Below are 19189 nucleotides of genomic sequence, written 5' to 3' on the forward strand. Positions count from 1 at the left end.
AAGATTCAAAAAAGGCATGTGGAAGGCAAAATAGAGTTCAGATCACACAAGGGCTTATATTTGTATGAATAGATGTTAGGCAATATGGGCACAGACCTGAATGCAACACCGTGTATTCTTTAAAGGTGTTACACAATAGCTATAGCAAACCTAAAATTTGTAATGGTGACCCAGTTTAGTAATGCAATTGACTTTATACATATATGGTGCACTGAGTTCTGTTTTGAATGTAAATTTTGAATTACAAAGATATCGAGTAGATAAGATTTATGACTGAGCTCTTACAATGTTTTGCTAATTAATGTCATTTTATTTAAAGTTAAATTTAATACAAACAACAAGGACAAAAAAATCAATTTATCTGACTGTTTATTGTGCCTGAGATTTAAACTTAAAGCCACAGGTTTTTTTTATTCAAACAGTGACAAACATTAGCTAGATTCTAAGTTTAGTCTTTGATTTAGGGATGGGTGAGTTTCCTTGAACATGATCCTGGTTTTGAATCTACTAAACCACCTAATTGTCAATGTTTGCTACAGTTGCAAGTGCAGTAAGACAATAAGATTATCTGTGCTCCTTTGTTTCAAGGCACTCATCACATTCGACAGGGCCAATAAAGCCATGGTGAAAATGAATGATAAGCACCAGCGTTTGGAAGAATCTCTGCCTTATTTGCTAATAGCAGCCAAGAAAAACTGTTATTGCTGCAACTAATAGCTGCTAGGTTGGCAAATATATGGTTACCAATAAAACACTAAAATAAGTAACTTGTCCAACACAAACAAAATCTGGACTCCAATTTTGAAATTAGGAGCATGTTAAAATATGTAAGGAAAATCAGCTGTGAAAAGGAAATATCTGGACATATGACATACCCTACACTCAAAGCTAAATGTTAAATTAATCTGCTTTTTACAATACTTCAGTAATCCTTTACTGCATAAAATGATGTATGGGCATAGTAGCTATGATGCAGAAAAGTGCATGGGAAGAACTGCTAAAGTCACTTACAAAATAGTTGGTCCCCTGAAGTTGTTAGTTGCATTAAGAAACCAAAGTACATAAAACTTCCATTTAGTGGCAGGATTTTGAGAATTAAAGGTGAGATTACTTTTCTAGAATGGTTGTGGAACATGCTAAACAAGAAGATTTGTTACTTGATCCATGATCATGTGTTTCCAGTATTTCAATATCTAATTCTTTCAAGCCATGAGTTATTTAACCTGAAAGAGCCACCTCCAAAAGCAAAATACTGTGGTTGCTGGAAATACTCAGCAGGTCTGGCAGCACCTGTGGAGAGGGATACAGTTAATGTTTCAAGTTGAAGATGGCTCCTCTTCAGAACTGCTGGGTGCTTCCTCCAAATGGTGTTAAACGTGAGGAATACTGAGGGAGGGTGGTAGGTGGTAATCAGTAGTTTCCTTGCCTATGTTTGACCTGTTCTGAAGAAGTCATAGTTGACTTGAAATGTTTCTCTCACCACAGGTCCTGCCAAGCCTGCTGAGTACATCATTTTCCATTTTTATTAGAGCTATCCTTGTCAGTCTTACACTAAAGACAGAAGCCTTGTGATGTGACAGTGCTCAACATTGAAACTTGGCTTCTGTGTGTGATGAGATACCTCTGTAGAGGATCAGAAGTTTGAATAGGATGTTGGCAGCTCTTTTTTAGTAGCAGACATTGGATCTGAAGATGCTGGTGTAGAATGGGAATGGTTGTCATGTATGCATGTGTGCTATTGTCTGCAGAAAGCATACAATTCTGCAGCAGCAAATAATGAAATATCTCCTGTTCCCATTAATCACAGCATATGTTTATGATCCACTGCTAAGGAGGAATCCGTTTTAATACTGTAAGCTACTGAGGCATTACTAATGATTGTGGAGACCAGCCTTATCTTACATTGACAGAAAGTTAGATGCTTATACCTGTGACGATAATATTGACAAATATATTTAAGGTGATTACCACTAAAATCAGTAATATGGATCAATTTTCACTTACATAAGCTCTCTTATGGTTGACACAGAGCAACAGGTATAATTTTATATCAGGTGTTCAAGCCAGGTAATTAGGTCAGGAGCAGCAGAGCGTATTGCTGTTTTGCCTCCTTTGTCTTTATGCATCGGGTATTGATTCATTTCATATTCCATGGTCTGTTTTGGGTGACTACAGTTGCACGTTGGAGAGTTTTTAATTTTCTGTTTGTGCATCTGTTCTGGAGGTTCCTCGTGTTTAGGAACATTCAACACCAGAGATCTTTTACATCAGGTGTATCATGAGGTGGTTGTGACGACTTTGAACTCCGTTCAGCTTTCCAAGTGTCATCAGGATTGGAGTTGTAGTGTTTAAGGTTAAGCACATGGGTCCAAAAGGGCTTGCGCAACTTCAGGGAAGACAGTGGCATAACTCTAATGTCATTGGTCTAGTAATCCAGAAGTTGAGGCTAAAGCCCAAGGCAGTTGGTGGAATTTAAATTTAATTATTTAAAATTAAATTAATAACATTTAATTGATTTAAAAAATCTGGAATTCAAAGCTAAGTGTAATGGTGACATGAAGCTATTAGCGATTGTTGTAAAAACCCATCGGGTTCATTAATGTCCTTTAGGGAAGGACATCTGCCTTCCTTACCTGGTCCAGCCTACATGTGATTCCAGACCCCTAGCAGTGTGGTTAACTCTTAACTACCCTCTGAAACGCAAGCCACTCAGTTGTACCAAAATGTTCCAGAAAAGTCAAAAAGGAATAAAATGGACAGACCACTTGGCATCAACTTAGGCACTGGAAAGAACAGCACACCCAGCTCTATCAACCCTGCAATGTCCCCCTTACTAACATCTGGGTGTTTTTCCAGAAATTGGGAGAATTGTACCACAGACTGGTCAAACAACTGCCTGACATCATCATATTCACATAATCATACAGCCAATGTCTGAGACACCATCATCCATTTGTGTGACCAATCCCACCAGCAGGACACACCCAGCACAGGTGGCAGCACAATGGTATACAGGTGGGAATTGCCCTGAGAGTTCTCAAAATTGACTCAACCTCATGAATTCCCATGGCATCAGGTCAAATATGGGCGAGGAAACCTATCGATTACCACCTACCGCTCTCATAGCTGATGAATCAGTACTCCTCCAGATCATCTGCTGCCTCATAAATCTGCCTTATTTAATAACATAACTTTGTATTGTGTATTTTTCACACATAAAAGGCTTGTTATTTTAGGGCGTGTTAAAGCGTTTAGCATTAATTCCTGATAACACAGGAGGAATTACGGGATTACAGTGGGGGCTAGTAAGTGCAGCCGGCTTCTGCTGTCATACTGCGGCACTGAAAGCTGCTGTGTCCTACATTTATTGATCACAAAAAACCAGACACAAATATTGTGATGTTATGATAACGTATTCACCATCTTGGGCGATCGCAAACAAATGTGACTGTTCGTAGCTAATATGACCCTGGCCCAAGAAGACCATGTACCGGAATTCTGTTAGATTGGATGCTTGGAAACCTTTGTCCCATAAACTGCGGAATATTGTTTTGAAAGTAATTTGATGTGCTTAGAGATCCTGCTAAATGCCATAGCTTGAAACATCATTGAGTGAGCATCAGCAAATATGTCTAAATACATTTTAATAGACGAACTTGGCAGCTAAAAAAGGAAAAACATGTGGAGTTGAATTCAGACAATCGATGAATTAATTAAGCTGACCTTTATAAAACATTTTTTTTCGACCAAGAAATGGGAAAACAAAATTCGGGTGGGGGTACCGGTGATTGAACCCGGTACCAGGCTTTGAACCCAATACCAAGGCACTAGCTCTGACACCGACCTACATCCCCACCTCCCTGGGCCCCCTCATTAAAGGGGTTGAAAGGTCTGACCCCGTCATTGACTCATTACTATTTAAAGATTGGATGAGCTAAGTCAGCCGCACAAAATATTATTGAGCCGCCTTTGTACTGCTCATTATTTGACGGCCGATGAAGATACCAAAAAGTCCGAAAGCTCCACTTGCTCTTCCTTCCAGTCATTTCATCTTTTTCCATCACCATTAACACCCCCTCCCTGCGCAGCAAGAACCATTCTGAAGCTCGAACCACTCTATCATTCTATATCAGTTGGTCAGTCTGCCGAGGCTTCAGCGTCGGTGACTCTGTTCTGTCGCATCTCATCCTATTGATCACAAGTTAGTCACAAATGAGGAAGTTCAATCAATTCATCTTCATTCCTCAAACCTAAATGACCCAATATCGCGAAACTCTTGTCCTGTCTAATTTTACTTTAATTATCCTGAGGTTTTTACTGTCTCCAGAGTTCCGTTCCAAATGTTAATATCTCTCAGTTTGAAGAATGTCTATCAGTCCTAAAGTTACCTTTGGCTCTTTATCTTATTTCCGTCGATCCTAATATGGACCTATCCCTCTCCCTGGAAACCAACAACGCTCCAAGAATAAATAATAAAAGCAAAATACTGCGGATGCTGGAAACCTGAAACAAAAACAGAAAATGCTGGAAAAACTCAGCAGGTCTGGTAGCATCTGTGGAGAGAGAGAGGTAACATTTCCAGTCATATGACTCTTCTCGCTCCAAGAATTATTGATTCGTCCAAGGTTGGTCTCTTGGACATTGCCCATTTGCTTTCCTCACCATGAGCAGCCATACCTGACTGTAAAAGGCTCAATGTGATGACTGTGCCTTGTGGCAGTTCATTGAGGAATTCGGACAAACGGACTTTGTCGCCTGAACGGACACCAATCGGCCTATTGCTCGGTGTGGCCCACAAGAGGCGGAGTGTTTTAAAGCAGAGGAAGATTCTTGCGTGTTTTAGCTGCATTTGAAAGCAATTTAATGTGATTAAATGTATTGAGAGAAATAATACCATGGCTTGAGACATGAGTAGGGTGAGCATCAGAATAGATTTCTAGGATGTATTTATACATTTTAATAGATGAAATTGGGAAGTAGGAGACAAATATAAGACAATGTATGTATGAATGAAAGTCTCTATTGTTTGAAGATGTGGCTGTATTTTTGTATGAAGAAATGTAAAATAAAATTGAGGTGGGGATGCCGGGATTTGAACCCGGAGCCTCATGCGCCCAAAGCACACGCTCTGCCTTTTGAGCTACGTCACCACCCCGCTTTGCCCCTCCTCATTTAACCCTTTTAAACACCCTTTGCCCACCAATGAATAAACACAATCAATCAATTTCAGTAAACCAACAGCCGCACAGCATTTTGAGCGCCTTTGTATTGCTCATTATTTGACCATCAGTGAAGATACCAAAATGTCCGAAAACGCCACTTAGTCCACCATGGCGCTTCCTCACAGTCGGGATGTCTTTTGCCATTATAATTAACACTCCCTCCCTGCACAGCAAGAACCACTTCATCGCCTGGGAAAGCAACATGCACTTTCTATTTGAACCAGTGTTTCGGATCTGCAATGCTCTGCCTGAGGTGCGCTGGAGGCAGGGTCGATTCAGGATTTCAAAAGGGAATTCGAGCATCATCTGAAATGGCAAACTTTGCAGGCCTACCACAAGGAAAAGGCAGGGGAGTGGCACTAGGTGATTTGCTGTTTCAGAGGACCTGCATGATGGCCCAAACAATCTCCTGTGCTGTAACCATTCTATAAGTTTCTATTCTGGGGCATCGCAGCCGATAGACCACAAGATAGTTACAAAGGAGGAAGGCCATTCGGTTCATCTTAATTCTTCAAATTTAATGATCCTACACCCTTGTTCTATCTAATGTTTCTTAAATTATCACATGGTTTTAGTTTTGACCTCTATGTCCAGAAGTCCATTCCGAGTGTTGATAGCTCTCTGCTTGAAAAATTTCTACTATCAGTCCTAAATTACCTGTGGGTGCTTGTCATAGTTCCATGGGTCCCAATATGGACCTATCCCTATAACCTCCTGAAATCCCACAAGCAGCATTCCCTCTAATTTTTTTCAACCTTGTACGGAATGAATTATGTTCTGTGCACCAATTTCAAGGTAAAAGAGCAGGGGTGGGGTTGTCACGGTTCAGAGCGCGAGTTTTGGGGTGTCCGCAACATTACGAAAGCAGGCGGTGTGGCGGAGTGGGGTTGTTCTTAGAGCAGGATTGGAGGGAATACTTGTGAGGGCAACAAGAGAAAACATACATGCCAATTTTGTAGAAGGGAGCACAATTCAAACTCCTGTAGGACAATTTATCAAAAATCACAACCCTTTATTAAATGTACAACTGGAACAAAGTGGCTTAAAGTTCCAAGCCTGCAAAGACCAAAATAAACAATCAATACAGTTGTTACTGCTCACTTATTATCGTATAATGGACCACATATATACTCACATATTGAAAGAAACTAAATTAATTATTTAATCCAGCTGGATCATTCCATCTCAGATCGAAACAGCCCAGTCAGTAGAACTAAATCATTCGATAGTACTTGGCATCAAATCAGATAATGATAAATGGATTAAGATACATGTTAAATTATAGGTCCTGGACATTTAATTGCACCTACAATAGTATATGTATTCTCAACTACTGGCTCGTGCTATGTGGTATCCAGCCTTGCTCTGATCTATAACTATTTCATTTCTACAAAAACAGTAACTTTAGACACCATATAAAACCTGGTGTGACCTCTGGTATTGGCATATTCAAACTGATAGGATTTCTACATAAATTCTAGTGCAGGGTTACTGAAACATAAGCTGTGTAATTTATGCAACCCAAAATATACACTCAGATGACAAAAGGCACTGCTTCCTGGCAGAGAGCCTGCTACACATGTTCAAAGGTAAGGAGCTATAAATAAGACAAAATACAATTAGTATTTCAGTGATAAATACTAAACACACAAATTTTAAAAGGTGGGGGAACAAGATGGAAAGATTATATTTAAACTTAATATTGGTAATAATTTAACTAGTTGCTGACACCGGAAGCGATGGCCCATCATGGGCTTTCCATTGGAAAAAATAGTCACTGCTGTTCACTATTCACATTGTAATGAAGGAGTGCACACTACCAAGATAAGGCTGGGAAAGCTTCACAAGACAGCCCTGAAGACTGCAGCATCTTGGAACCATCAGCTGCTCATGACATTCAGTATCGACTCAGGTTACTATAATGCTTCAGGGGGTGACTGATAAAACACCATATTTGCCATTCCACCTACCCTCTTTCCACCCGTGTCGCAAGGTGTGGCCATGCAATTGAGCCTTGAGCAGGACCCTCCCAGCTGCACACTGGCATTGCACAACATGTTACTCAGATGGAGCAGGCCAGCAGGGTAGTTAATGGTCAGGAGCACTGCACGCCATTTGGGCGTGACAGAAACCAAAGCCAGGCTACCTAGCATTCATCCAGACCCACTGACCTCCCGACAACATTAGGGAATGACAAGATAGCGAGTATGGTTCGTGTCCGTAAGACAGACATATGTGTAGGAGACCATTCCAAGCTGGAAACCTTATGTGCCTTTTCTTTTTATAATTGTCATGTCACAATGTCTCCCAAAAGGGAAAGTTGGGAAGGAGCGGGAGGGGCTGCATTCTGCTTCTATGACCAGGGCCTCCAGATCCCTGTGGAGGAGGTCCAGAGACGGTGCTCCATATTAAATACACTGGCTCCCGTAACCTGCCCACAGCAACCAAGAAGGCTTGGCAAGAGATACCCTAGATAAAAACAAAAAGCTAAAAGCTACTGCGGATGCTGGAAATCCAAAACAAAAACAGAATTACCTGGAAAAACTCAGCAGGCCTGGCAGCATCGGCGGAGAAGAAATCAGTTAACGTTTCGAGCCTTCATGGCCCTTCGGCAGAACTGAAGCATAGTTAGAAGAAGGGAGAAATATAAATTGGTTTAAGGTGGGTGGCCGGGGGGGGGGGGGAGAGAGAGAGAGAGAGAGAGAGAGACATTGAGGGTGTGGTGATTGTGGAGATGAACAGATAATCAAAAGATGTCACAGACAAAAGGGTCAAAGAGGTGTCGAAGGTGGTGACATTTGTCTGAGAAAAGTGCTAATTAAGAATGGAAGACAGGATATTCAAAGTACAGCTCTAGTGCGGGTGGGGTGGAAAGACTAACAAGGTTTTAGTTTAGATTTAAAAATAATGGAAATAGGTGGGGAAAGAAGAATCTATATAAATTATTGAAAAAAGGGGGGGGGGGGGGAGTTTAAGATCTAAAGTTGTTGAATTCAATATTCAGCCCGGAAGGCTGTAAAGTGCCTAGTCGGAAGATGAGGTGCTGTTCCTCCAGTTTGCGTTGGGCTTCACTGGAACAATGCAGCAAGCCAAGGACAGCCATGTGGGCAAGAGAACAGGGTGGAGTGTTAAAATGGCAAGCGACAGGGAGGTTTGGGTCTTTCTTGCGGACAGACCGCAGATGTTCCGCAAAACGGTCGCCCAGTTTGCGTTTGGTCTCTCCAATGTAGAGGAGACCCTATGCCGTCAGCACAGTAGGGATCATGGAAGGTCTTGAATTCAACGTAAGAAAAGGTTCCATGATCTGTTGCGCTCCGGCAAGGTGAGTTGTTTGGCACAATCACAAAGAGGTCCAAGTGATAGTTCACATCTCAATGCTGTAGCTATGGTGGGAGACTGGAACATAACTCTCCGAAAGCCTGCAGGTTTGTATGTCCACGCCACTCCTGTAGATGTACACAGTAGAGGCGGGAATGTCCACTGTGATGCACCGCCTAATTCAAGCGATTTTTCCCAGGTCCCAGCACTGCTCGCCACCTCATCTGGTGGGCAACAGGAGGGGGATGAGATGTCTGAGGAGGCAGCATCACATCTAACTAGCACACAGTCCAACACATATACTACACTTCGGAGGGATGTAGCATGCATGCACTTGGTAGCACTGGATGAAATGCACCACACCAGAGTGCAGGAGATGGTGTCGGAGTCTGAGACATCCGTGCACAGGCCCCTGGGAGGATGGAGGAAAGTCACAATGATGCAGCAGTGAGCAAGCAGGTAGAGCCTCCGGAGTTACCTGTTGGGACAACAGTATTTGGGCCATCTGCAGCATCCATGGGGCAATGCAAGCTCATGCACTGCAAGTGGAGGTGTCCATGGTGATGATGAACTCCACCTTGTCTCAGGAGCTCGACCACAAGAGCTCCAAGATCACAAGAATGGCCAATCTCATGCAGGGACACATGCAGCACCACTCGGAGTAGGTGCAAGTGCAATGCAACTTCCTGCAAAGAAAACAAGGCTCACTCAGTAGCCTGGAGCAGTTAGTTCAGAGTATGAGTGCTGGCAGCCATTGAATACATGAGAAGCTGTGCTCCCTTAATAGGACATTCACATTGGTGGCATAGCAGTTGCTGTAATGGAGGTCTGTTGTGCTCTAGCAGCTAGCCCCAAACTAACCCACCTGAAGGCCAACGTAGGGCTGTGGAGGTTAACGTGGGTGAAAGTTTTGAGAGCATTTCAGCACGCTCATCTAACTACCCAGCCCCTCACCACAGCCCTCATCTGCTCTACTTGTGCCACTGACAACGCTACCGCTGCAGAAATGCAGATGCTACAGTCTACAAACTCATCCCTAACAGACCCCTCCATGACGAGGCTTCTCAATGCCATTTTGCACTAGAGTTGAGCAGCCTGTATCCACCTCCTCCGAGGCAACACGGGGGGGGGGGGACTTCATAGGAGTGTTTGTAAACACAGGGTGCTGCGTCGCCTCCGATAATAATGGGTTCACTGGGATTTCTTTTCATATTACTTTCCACATATCACAATTAAGCACTTTGTAAATAAAGTTCACTATCGCCAAATAGGCTTTGGTATGCTTTTGTACACTCCTGTCCTCAATGAGAATGTTAACTGAATGAAGGCAGTTCTTACCAGTGGCACTGAAGACTGCAAGCTGAAGTCCATTTCTCATTGACACCATCACGAGCAAGGATGTGACCACGCACGGTTAGCAATGCAAGGCTTTTTTCTTCACGAAACCTTCAGGTAAGGTAGTAGTACACCAAGGGTTGTGGGTTGAGATGCTCCATCAGCATTTCTTGCCCATCAATTATTGTCCTGAAGAGGGGGGGGGGGGGGGGGGGGAAGAGATCAATGATCAGACTTAAGACTTAAAGGGAACTCTCGGCATAGTGGGCATGGGTTAAGTTGGCACCAGATGGCATTTAGGCCAGCTCCTTGACAGCCATTAACATATATGTGCAGGCTCCAGGTTGTGAAGAATGACCCCTTCCTGCAAATAATCAGCTGTGGCTACATGGGCCTGCCCCTCTGCTGATCTGCCATTGCCACCGTCTTCCTCTTCCTCCATGTCAGATCAAAGCCTTCTCCTGCTGCTCCTCATTGTCGTTCTCCCTAGCGGTTGCTGTTAAATGCCTGGCTTCTGCCCCCTCTGATTGTAAGACCCTCTGCTGGACCATATTGTGTAGCCTGCAGCACACCACTACTGTTCAGGAGGACTTTACAAGGGAGTACTGTAGAGCTCCTCCAGAACAATCAAAGCATCTGAAGCACAATTTCAGGATGCCAATAAAAAGCTCCTTTGTACAGAAGGTCAGCACATGGCTGTTGTTATACTACCGTGCGTTCGGGCTCTGTGTACGGGCACCTAAAGAGGGTCATCAGCTCCATCCTTAAGGACTACTGCTTGGCCCCAGAAGACGACCATGGACCTGTGTTGGTGCTTCAAAAAGGTGACGCAGTTGTAAACACCTCAGGATAAATTATTAATGGCAGCATCCAGTCTACCATGTACGGACGTGCAGAAAAGCCTTGGTGTGGTCACACACAACCTGCGCATTCAGGATTGGATAGAGTTCCTGTTCAAGGTGGTGTCAGGTTGATGAGTTGGTGCCTTTATGGCAACATGGGTGCAGTCAATAGCCCCCTGCAATTGAGGAAAGCCTGCTAATTCTGCAAACCCCTAGGCCCTCTGCAACGCCTCATCAATTAGGAAGTGAATGTGTTCACACGCCCGAGCAAAGAGAGCTTCAGTGACTGCCTCAATGCAGCTGTGCGCAGCTCATGAGGTGCTTCAGTGGTCTCCTGTTGAGCCCTGGAAAGAGACAGCAGCATAAAAATACAGAGTAATGGTTACCTTGCGAGCCACTGCCAAGTCATGAGGATTGGCAGATTGGGGTGCGAGATATTGTCGAACCATGGCACATATGTCAGTGGCCAATTCCTACGTTAATCCAAGTTGTTATCTGCATTGCTTCTCAGTAACATATGACCTCTGCAGTTAGTGCACTGTTACCTCGGGGGAAGATTTGTTGTTGTCCTCCTCCTCTTCCTTCCAGGTGAGCGCTGTGCAGTCTCCAACTCCTGGGCTTGTCCCTTCCCTCTCGCCTCACGTTGGAACACACGCACATGCTTCCAAGGGATGAATGTGCAAAGATGCCATCCCCATTTTGCAGCTTATTTGCCACAATGCACACTTCCCTTCTCTGGAATATTTCTTCTTACCACCTGGGTGCCTGAATCACAAGTAGCTAACATTTCTGCCCTTCCAAGGCCTGAAGGGTCATGAGGACTCGAAACGTCAACTCTTCTTCTCGGCCGATGCTGCCAGACCTGCTGAGTTTTTCCAGGTATTTCTGTTTTTGTCACAGGTCCGACCCTCCAACTTCCATGGGTGTCAGCCACACACCTATGACTTGATTTGCTGAAGTTACATGGCACTTGATTAACATTTTTAAAGCTATAATCCATAATGGTACCTGACCTCACCAAAGAACCCTGGTCAGTTTAGACCTTCTCCTCAAATGTATGAAGCCCATCAGTCGTGTTTCAGAAACGTTGGTGACAAGAGTCATTTCTAACTGAAGGTAGCTACACTTTTAAATGCGCTACTGCCTCCGTGAACCCTGCATGTGCAATGTACACCCTGCATGTGCAATGTACATTTCGCCACCATGCCCCCCTTGGTGGGTGCCAGGTCCAAGGGCAGGAATTCCACAATTAGGGCTCTGGCATCATTTTGGGTAAGGCGCTGAGCTTCCAGCTACACCGAAATTCAACCCAAAGGCTCTTCAGTCAGGCAGAAACACCCCATAAGGAACTTCACACATTCCAAAGCATGTCCCTAACTACTAAACGTGTAAGGATGCAGAGAAACTGCAATCGGTTATCACCAAATAACTTTTTTAAATGAGCAGAAAATCGTCACCAGGAAAATTCCAACGAACAAAATGCAATCAGGTTCCAAAACTATCCTGCCGCAGAAAGAAGGCGACCTTTTTGTAAAGGGGAAAGTTTCTGTGCAAGAGGTGAGCGGTAAGGCACAGTGACCTGAGCCAGCTCCTCGCCAGCCTCCCTCCTCCCAAACCCTCAGGACAACTTACCGCCGGCCCTGGCCTCAGCCGCCCTCCCGTCTCCACCCAACATCTGACTGCGGCAGGGGCTGAGATTTTAAACTCCCTCCCCTTCTCCGGCCGCACTCCCTCGTCTCCTCGGCCGGCCTGAGTAGGGGGAGAGAAGCGAGCGGCTGCTCCCCGCTGCCCTTCTCAATCTCGCCGCTCCTCCAGGCAGACATTTTGTTTCCGGGGAAGGGGAGGGGACCGCCTCACCGCTCACTCACACATAGTGTAACCCTCCGAGCAGTGCTGAGGCTCACAAAATAGTGCCTTCCCCGACCGGTTGTGGGGGGAGAGGGTGGGGCTGAGGTTATAGAGTCATCCAGCACAGAAACAGGCCCTTCGGCCCATCGTTATAAAAACAACAATATAAAAATAAAAACAAAACACTGTGGATGCTGGAAATCCAAAACAAAAACAGAAACAGCTGCAAAAACTCAGCAGGTCTGGCAGCATCTGCGGAGAAGAACAAAGTTGACGTTTCGAGTCCGAATGACCCTTCAACAGAACTAAGTAAAAATAGGAGAGGGGTGACATATAAGCTTGGAGAGACCAAACGCATACTGGGCGACCGCTTTGCAGAACACCTTCGGTCTGTCCACAAGAATGACCCAGACCTCCCTGTCGCTTGCCATTTTAACACCCCACCCTGCTCTCTTGCCCACATGTCCGTCCTTGGCTTGCTGCATTGTTCCAGTGAAGCCCAACGCAAACTGGAGGAACAGCACCTCATCTTCCGACTAGGCACTTTACAGCCTTCCGGGATGAATATTGAGTTGAACAACTTTACATCATGAACTCCCTCCTCCATCCCCGCCTCCTTTCCGTTTCTTCCCCCTCCCTTTTGTTTTTTCCAATAATTTATATAGATTTTTCTTTTCCCACCTATTTCCATTATTTTTAAATCTATACCTTTTATGCCCTTTTAGTCTTCTTTCACCCCACCCCCACTAGAGCTAGCTGTACCTTGTGTGTCCTGCCATCCATTCTTAATTAGCGCATTCTTTTAGATAATATCACCACCTTCAACACCTCTTTGTTCTTTTGTCTGTGACATCTTTTGATTATCTGCTCCTATCACTGTTTGCTTGTCCCTACAACCACCACCACCCCCCTACCTCTCTCCCCCCACCCCACCCCCCACCTTAAACCAGCTTATATTTCACCCCTCTTATTTTTACTTAGTTCTGTTGAAGGGTCATGAGGACTCGAAACGTCAACTTTGTTCTTCTCCGCCGATGCTGCCAGACCTGAGTTTTTCCAGGTATTTCTCTTTTTCCTTCGGCCCATCGCGTCGGTGCCGGCCATCAAGCACCTATCTATTCTAATCCCATTTTCCAGCACTTGGCCTGTGCTCGGCTGCAATAATTTAGAGGGAACATAGATTACAGCCTCTCTCCGCTTCTTCCTTGAACAGAGGCCCGAACAATCCCCATCCACCACTACCCTCCTCCGTCTGGCTGAACTTGTTCTCTCACTGAACAATTTCTCCTTAAACTCCTCTCACTTCCTCCAAATAAAAGGTGTGGCTATGGGTACCCGCATGGGCCCCAGTTATGCCTGTCTCTTTATGGAGTATGTGGAACATTCCTTGTTCCAGTCCTACTCCGGCCCCCTCCCACAACTCTTTCTCCGGTACATCGATGATTGCTTCTGTGCTGCTTCATGTTCTCGTCTGGACCTGGAAAAATTTATTAATTTTGCTTCCAATTTCCACCCCTCCATCATTTTCACATGGTCCATCTCTGACACTTCCCTTCACTTCCTTGACCTCTCTGTCTCAATTTCTGGTGATAGACTGTCCACAAATATTCATTACAAGCCTACCGGCTCCCACAGCTACCTCAACTACAGCTCCTCACACCTCGCTTCCTGTAAGGACTCCATCCCATTCTCTCAGTTCCTTCGCCTCCGTCGCATCTGTTCTGATGATGCCACTTTCAAAAACAGTTCCTCTGACATGTCTTGCTTCTTCCTTAACTGAGGTTTTCCACCCACGGTGGATGACAGGGCCCTCAACCGTGTCCGGCCCATCTCCCGCGCATCCGCCCTCACACCTTCCTCTCCCTCCCAGAACCATGATAGGGTCCCCCTTGTCCTCACTTATCATCCCACCAGCCTCTGCATTCAAAGGATCATCCTCCGCCATTTCCACCAACTCCAGCATGATGCCGCCACCAAACACATCTCCTCTTCATCCCCCCTGGCGGCATTCCACAGGGATCGTTCCCTCCGTGACACCCTGGTCCATTCCTCCATCACCCCCTACACCTCAACCCCTTCCCATGGCACCTCCCATGCAAATGCAGAAGGTGCAACACCTGCCCCTTTACTTCGCCTCTCCTCATCGTCCAACGGCCCAAACACTCCTTTCAAGTGAAGCAGCATTTCACTTGCACTTCCCTCAATTTAGTCTACTGCATTCGCTGCTCCCAATGCGGTTTCCTCTACATTGGAGAGACCAAACGCAGACTGGGTGACCGCATTGCGGAACACCTTCGGTCTGTCCACAAGCATGACCCAGACCTCCCTGTCGCTTGCCATTTCAACACACCACCCTGCTCTGATGCCCACATGTCCGTCCTTGGCCTGCTGCAATGTTCCAGTGAAGCTCAACGCAAACTGGAGGAACAGCACCTCATCTTCCGACTAGGCACTTTACAGCCTTCCGGACTGAATATTGAGTTGAAACAATTTTAGATCATGAACTCCCTCCTCCATCCCCACCCCCTTTCCGATCCCCCTTTTTTCCAATCCCCCATTTTTCCAGTAATTTATATAGATCTTTCTTTTCGCACCTATTTCCATTATTTTTAAATGCATTTCCATCCATTCCCCCCCCCCCACCCCACCCCCGCTAGGGCTATCTGTACCTTGCTCATCCTGCTTTCTACCCTTAATGTCACCTATTAGCACATTCCTTAGATAATATCACCACCTTCAACACCTCCTTGTCCTTTTGTCTATGACATATTTTGGTTATCTCCACCTATCACTGGCCCTCTATCCAGCTCTACCTGTCCCACCCCCTTAAACTAGCTTATATTATACCTCTCTTCTATTTTTCCCTAGTTCTGTTGAAGAGTCATACGGACTCGAAACGTTAACTGTGTCCCTCTCCGCAGATGCTGTCAGACCTGCTGAGTTTTTCCAGGTATTTTTATTTTTGTTTTGGATTTCCAACATCTGCAGTTTTTTGCTTTTATCTATAGATTACAGCCTTCCTGGAATTATACGTTCCTCCAGCTTTGGACGTGGAGAGCTTCAATATAATTTAATATAGTCAGGGATAAGCTTTCTGGTTTATTTTCCTTCCGTTTCCTATGTCATGTATCATCTCTGGCTCTGACGACAGGCTAACAACCTGCTTTCGAGTCATAACCAGATCTACTCGAACAGGAACCACTGGGACTTGCATAAGAGCAACTTCTGTTCACCTACATCATCATTGGGGGGGGTGGGTGGGGGGATAAATTCAGCTGGTGGAAGGTGCATGGTCAGAACCCACTCGAGTAGGAGCAAAGCATCCTGTGTTTGTTTTAAATAGCGTTAGAGATAATGGTGTGTGTCTGTAGCTTGAAATCAAGTCGAATTTAAAATAGGATCTCCCAGAAGCAGAATTGTCCACGAATCTCAGCAATTTTCAAAATGAACCCGAATGACCAAATGAGTTGGAACTGACTTCTCACAAACTCTGATGTAGCAAGTGTTGTCCCAAGGAGGAAAATCAAGAAATTCAGACTGTGTCCAGACGAAATGTTGTAGAACTCCGATCAATTCATTCAGTCCCTGGTGCAGAAGGGAACCCCACAGATCCCAGGGAAAGTCACATCTCACATAATCCAGGGAACCAGGCAGAACCGTTCATTATAAATCTGCCTTATTTATTAACAGATATCTAACTTTGTATTGCGTATTTTTTTACACATTAAGGCTTGTTATTTTAGGGCGTTTTAAAGCGCTTAGCACTAATTCCTGATAACACAGGAGGAATTGCAGGATTACAGTGGGGCTTGTAAGTGCAGCCAGGTTCTGCTCTAATACTGCGGGACTGAAAGCTGCTGTGTCCTTCATTTCTTGTTCACAAAGAACCAGACAGAAAGAAATAATGTGATGTTAAGCGTATAAAATTATGAGGGGCATAGATAGGGTAGACAGGAAGGAACTTTTCCCCTTGGTGGAGGGATCAATAACTAGTCGGCATAGATTTAAGAACAAAGAACAAAGAAAAGTACAGCACAGGAATAGGGCCTTCGGCCCTCCAAGCCTGCGCCAATCATATTGCCCGTCAACTAAAACATTTTGCACTTCCGGGTCCATATCCCTCTACTCCCATTCTATTCATGTATTTGTGAAGCGGCCTCTTAAACACCACTATCGTACCTGCTTCCACCACCTCCTCTGGCAGCAAATTCCAGACACTCACTACCCTCCGGTGCCTAAGTTGATGCCAAGTGGTCTGTCCATTTTATTCCTTTTTGACTTTTCTGGAACACTTTGGTACAACTGAGTGGCTTGCGTTTCAGAGGGTAGTTAAGCGTTAACCACACTGCTATGGGTCTGGAATCACATGTAGGCTGGACCAGGTAAGGAAGGCAGATGTCCTTCCCTAAAGGACATTAATGAACCCGATGGGTTTTTACAACAATCGCTAATAGCTTCATGTCACCATTACAATTAGCTTTGAATTCCAGATTTTTTAAATCAATTAAATGTTATTAATTTAATTTTAAATAATTAAATTTAAATTCCACCAACTGCCTTGGGCTTTAGCCTCAACTTCTGGATTACTAGACCAATGACATTAGAGTTATGCCACTTTCTTCCCTGAAGTTGCGCAAGCCCTTTTGGACCCATGAGCTTAACCTTAAACACCACAACTCCAATCCTGATGACACTTGGAAAGCTGAATGGAGTTCAAAGTCATCACAACCACCTCATGATACACCTGATGTAAAAGATCTCTGGTGTTGAATGTTCCTAAACATGAGGAACCTCTGTAACAGATGCACAAACAGAAAATTAAAAACTCTAAATGTGCAACTGTAGTCACCCAAAACAGACCATGGAATATAAAGTGACTCAATGCCCGATGCATAAAGACGAAGGAGGCAAAACAGCAATACGCTCTGCTGCTCCTGACCTAATTACCTGGCTTGAACACCTGATATAAAATTATAACTGTTGTTCTGTGTCAACCATAAGAGAGAGCTTATGTAAGTGAAAATTGATCCATATTACTGATTTTAGTGGTAATCACCTTAAATATATTTGTCAATATTATCGTCACAGGTATAAGCATCTAACTTTCTGTCAATGTAAGATAAGGCTGGTCTCCACAATCATTAGTAATGCCTCAGTAGCTTACAGTATTAAAACGGATTCCTCCTTAGCAGTGGATCATAAACGTATGCTGTGATTAATGGGAACAGGAGATATTTCATTATTTGCTGCTGCACAATTGTATGCTTTCTGCAGACAATAGCACATATGCATCCATGACAACCATTCCCATTCTACACCAGCATCTTCAGATCCAATGATAAAAACAAAAAACTACTGCGGATGCTGGAAATCCAAAACAAAAACAGAATTACCTGGAAAAACTCAGCAGGTCTGGCAGCATCGGCGGAGAGGAAAAGAGTCGACATTTTGAGTCCTCATGACCCTTCAGCAGAACTGAATGAAGTTAGGAGATGGGTGAAAGAATCATCCGCCCTCACGCCTTCTCCTCCCTCCCAGAAACATGATAGGGTCCCCCTTGTCCTCACTTATCACCCCACCAGCCTCCGCATTCAAAGGATCATCCTCCGCCATTTCCACCAACTCCAGCATGATGCCACCACCAAACACATCTTCCCTTCACCCCCCCTGGCGGCATTCCATAGGGATCGTGCCCTCCGGGACACCCTGGTCCACTCCTCCATCCTCCATCAACCCCTACTCCTCAACCCCTACCTATGGCACCTCCCCATGCCCACGCAGAAGATGCAACACCTGCCCCTTCACATCCTCTCTCCTCACCGTCCAAGGTCCCAAACATTCCTTTCAAGTGAAGCAGCATTTCACTTGCATTTCCTCTAACTTAGTCTACTGCATTCGTTGCTCCCAATGCGGCCTCCACTACATTGGAGAGACCAAACGCAAACTGGGTGACCGCTTTGCAGAACACCTGCGGTCTGCCGCAAGAAAGACCCAAACCTCCTTGTCGCTTGCCATTTTAACACTCCACCCTGCTCTCTTGCCCACATTGTCTGTCGTTGGCTTGCTGCATTGTTCCAGTGAAGCCCAACGCAAACTGGAGGAACAGCACCTCATCTTCCGACTAGGCACTTTACAGCCTTCCGGGCTGAATATTGAATTCAACAACTTTACATCTTAAACTCCCTCCTCCATCCCCACCCCCATTTCCGTTTCTTCCCTCTCCCTTTTGTTTTTTCCAATAATTTATATAGATTTTTCTTTTCCCACCTATTTCCATTATTTTTAAATCTATAACTATAATACCATGTCAGTCTTTCCACCCCACCCCCACTAGAGCTGTACTTTGAGTGTCCTGCCATCCATTCTTAATTAGCACATTCTCTTAGATAATATCACCACCTTTAACACCTCCCTGTTCCTTTGTCTGTAACATATTTTGATTATCTGCTCCTATCACTGCTTGCTTGTCCCTAAAACCACCCCACCCTCAACTTCTCTCCACCCCCCCCCCTCCCCCGACCTTAAACCTGCTTATATTTCACCCCTCTCCTAACTTCACTCATTTCTGCTGAATGGTCATGAGGACTCGAAACGTCGACGCTTTTCTTCTCCGTCGATGCTGCC

At 44.8% G+C, this 19189-nt stretch overlaps 1 long non-coding RNA gene across 1 annotated transcript; it reads right to left on the bottom strand.

Moving 5' to 3' along the window:
- Window positions 1–6213: 6213 nt before the first annotated feature.
- On the bottom strand, window positions 6214–7385 carry LOC144687688 (uncharacterized). The gene is made up of 2 exons (XR_013578193.1): window positions 7038–7385; window positions 6214–7002 (listed from the first exon to the last, which is right to left on the bottom strand). It is a non-coding gene; the product is annotated as an uncharacterized LOC144687688 (long non-coding RNA).
- Between the last annotated feature and the right edge of the window lie 11804 nt (window positions 7386–19189).

This window comes from Cetorhinus maximus, chromosome 12 (genome assembly GCF_964194155.1).
Source record: "Cetorhinus maximus chromosome 12, sCetMax3.hap1.1, whole genome shotgun sequence".
Classification (NCBI taxonomy): domain Eukaryota; kingdom Metazoa; phylum Chordata; class Chondrichthyes; order Lamniformes; family Cetorhinidae; genus Cetorhinus; species Cetorhinus maximus.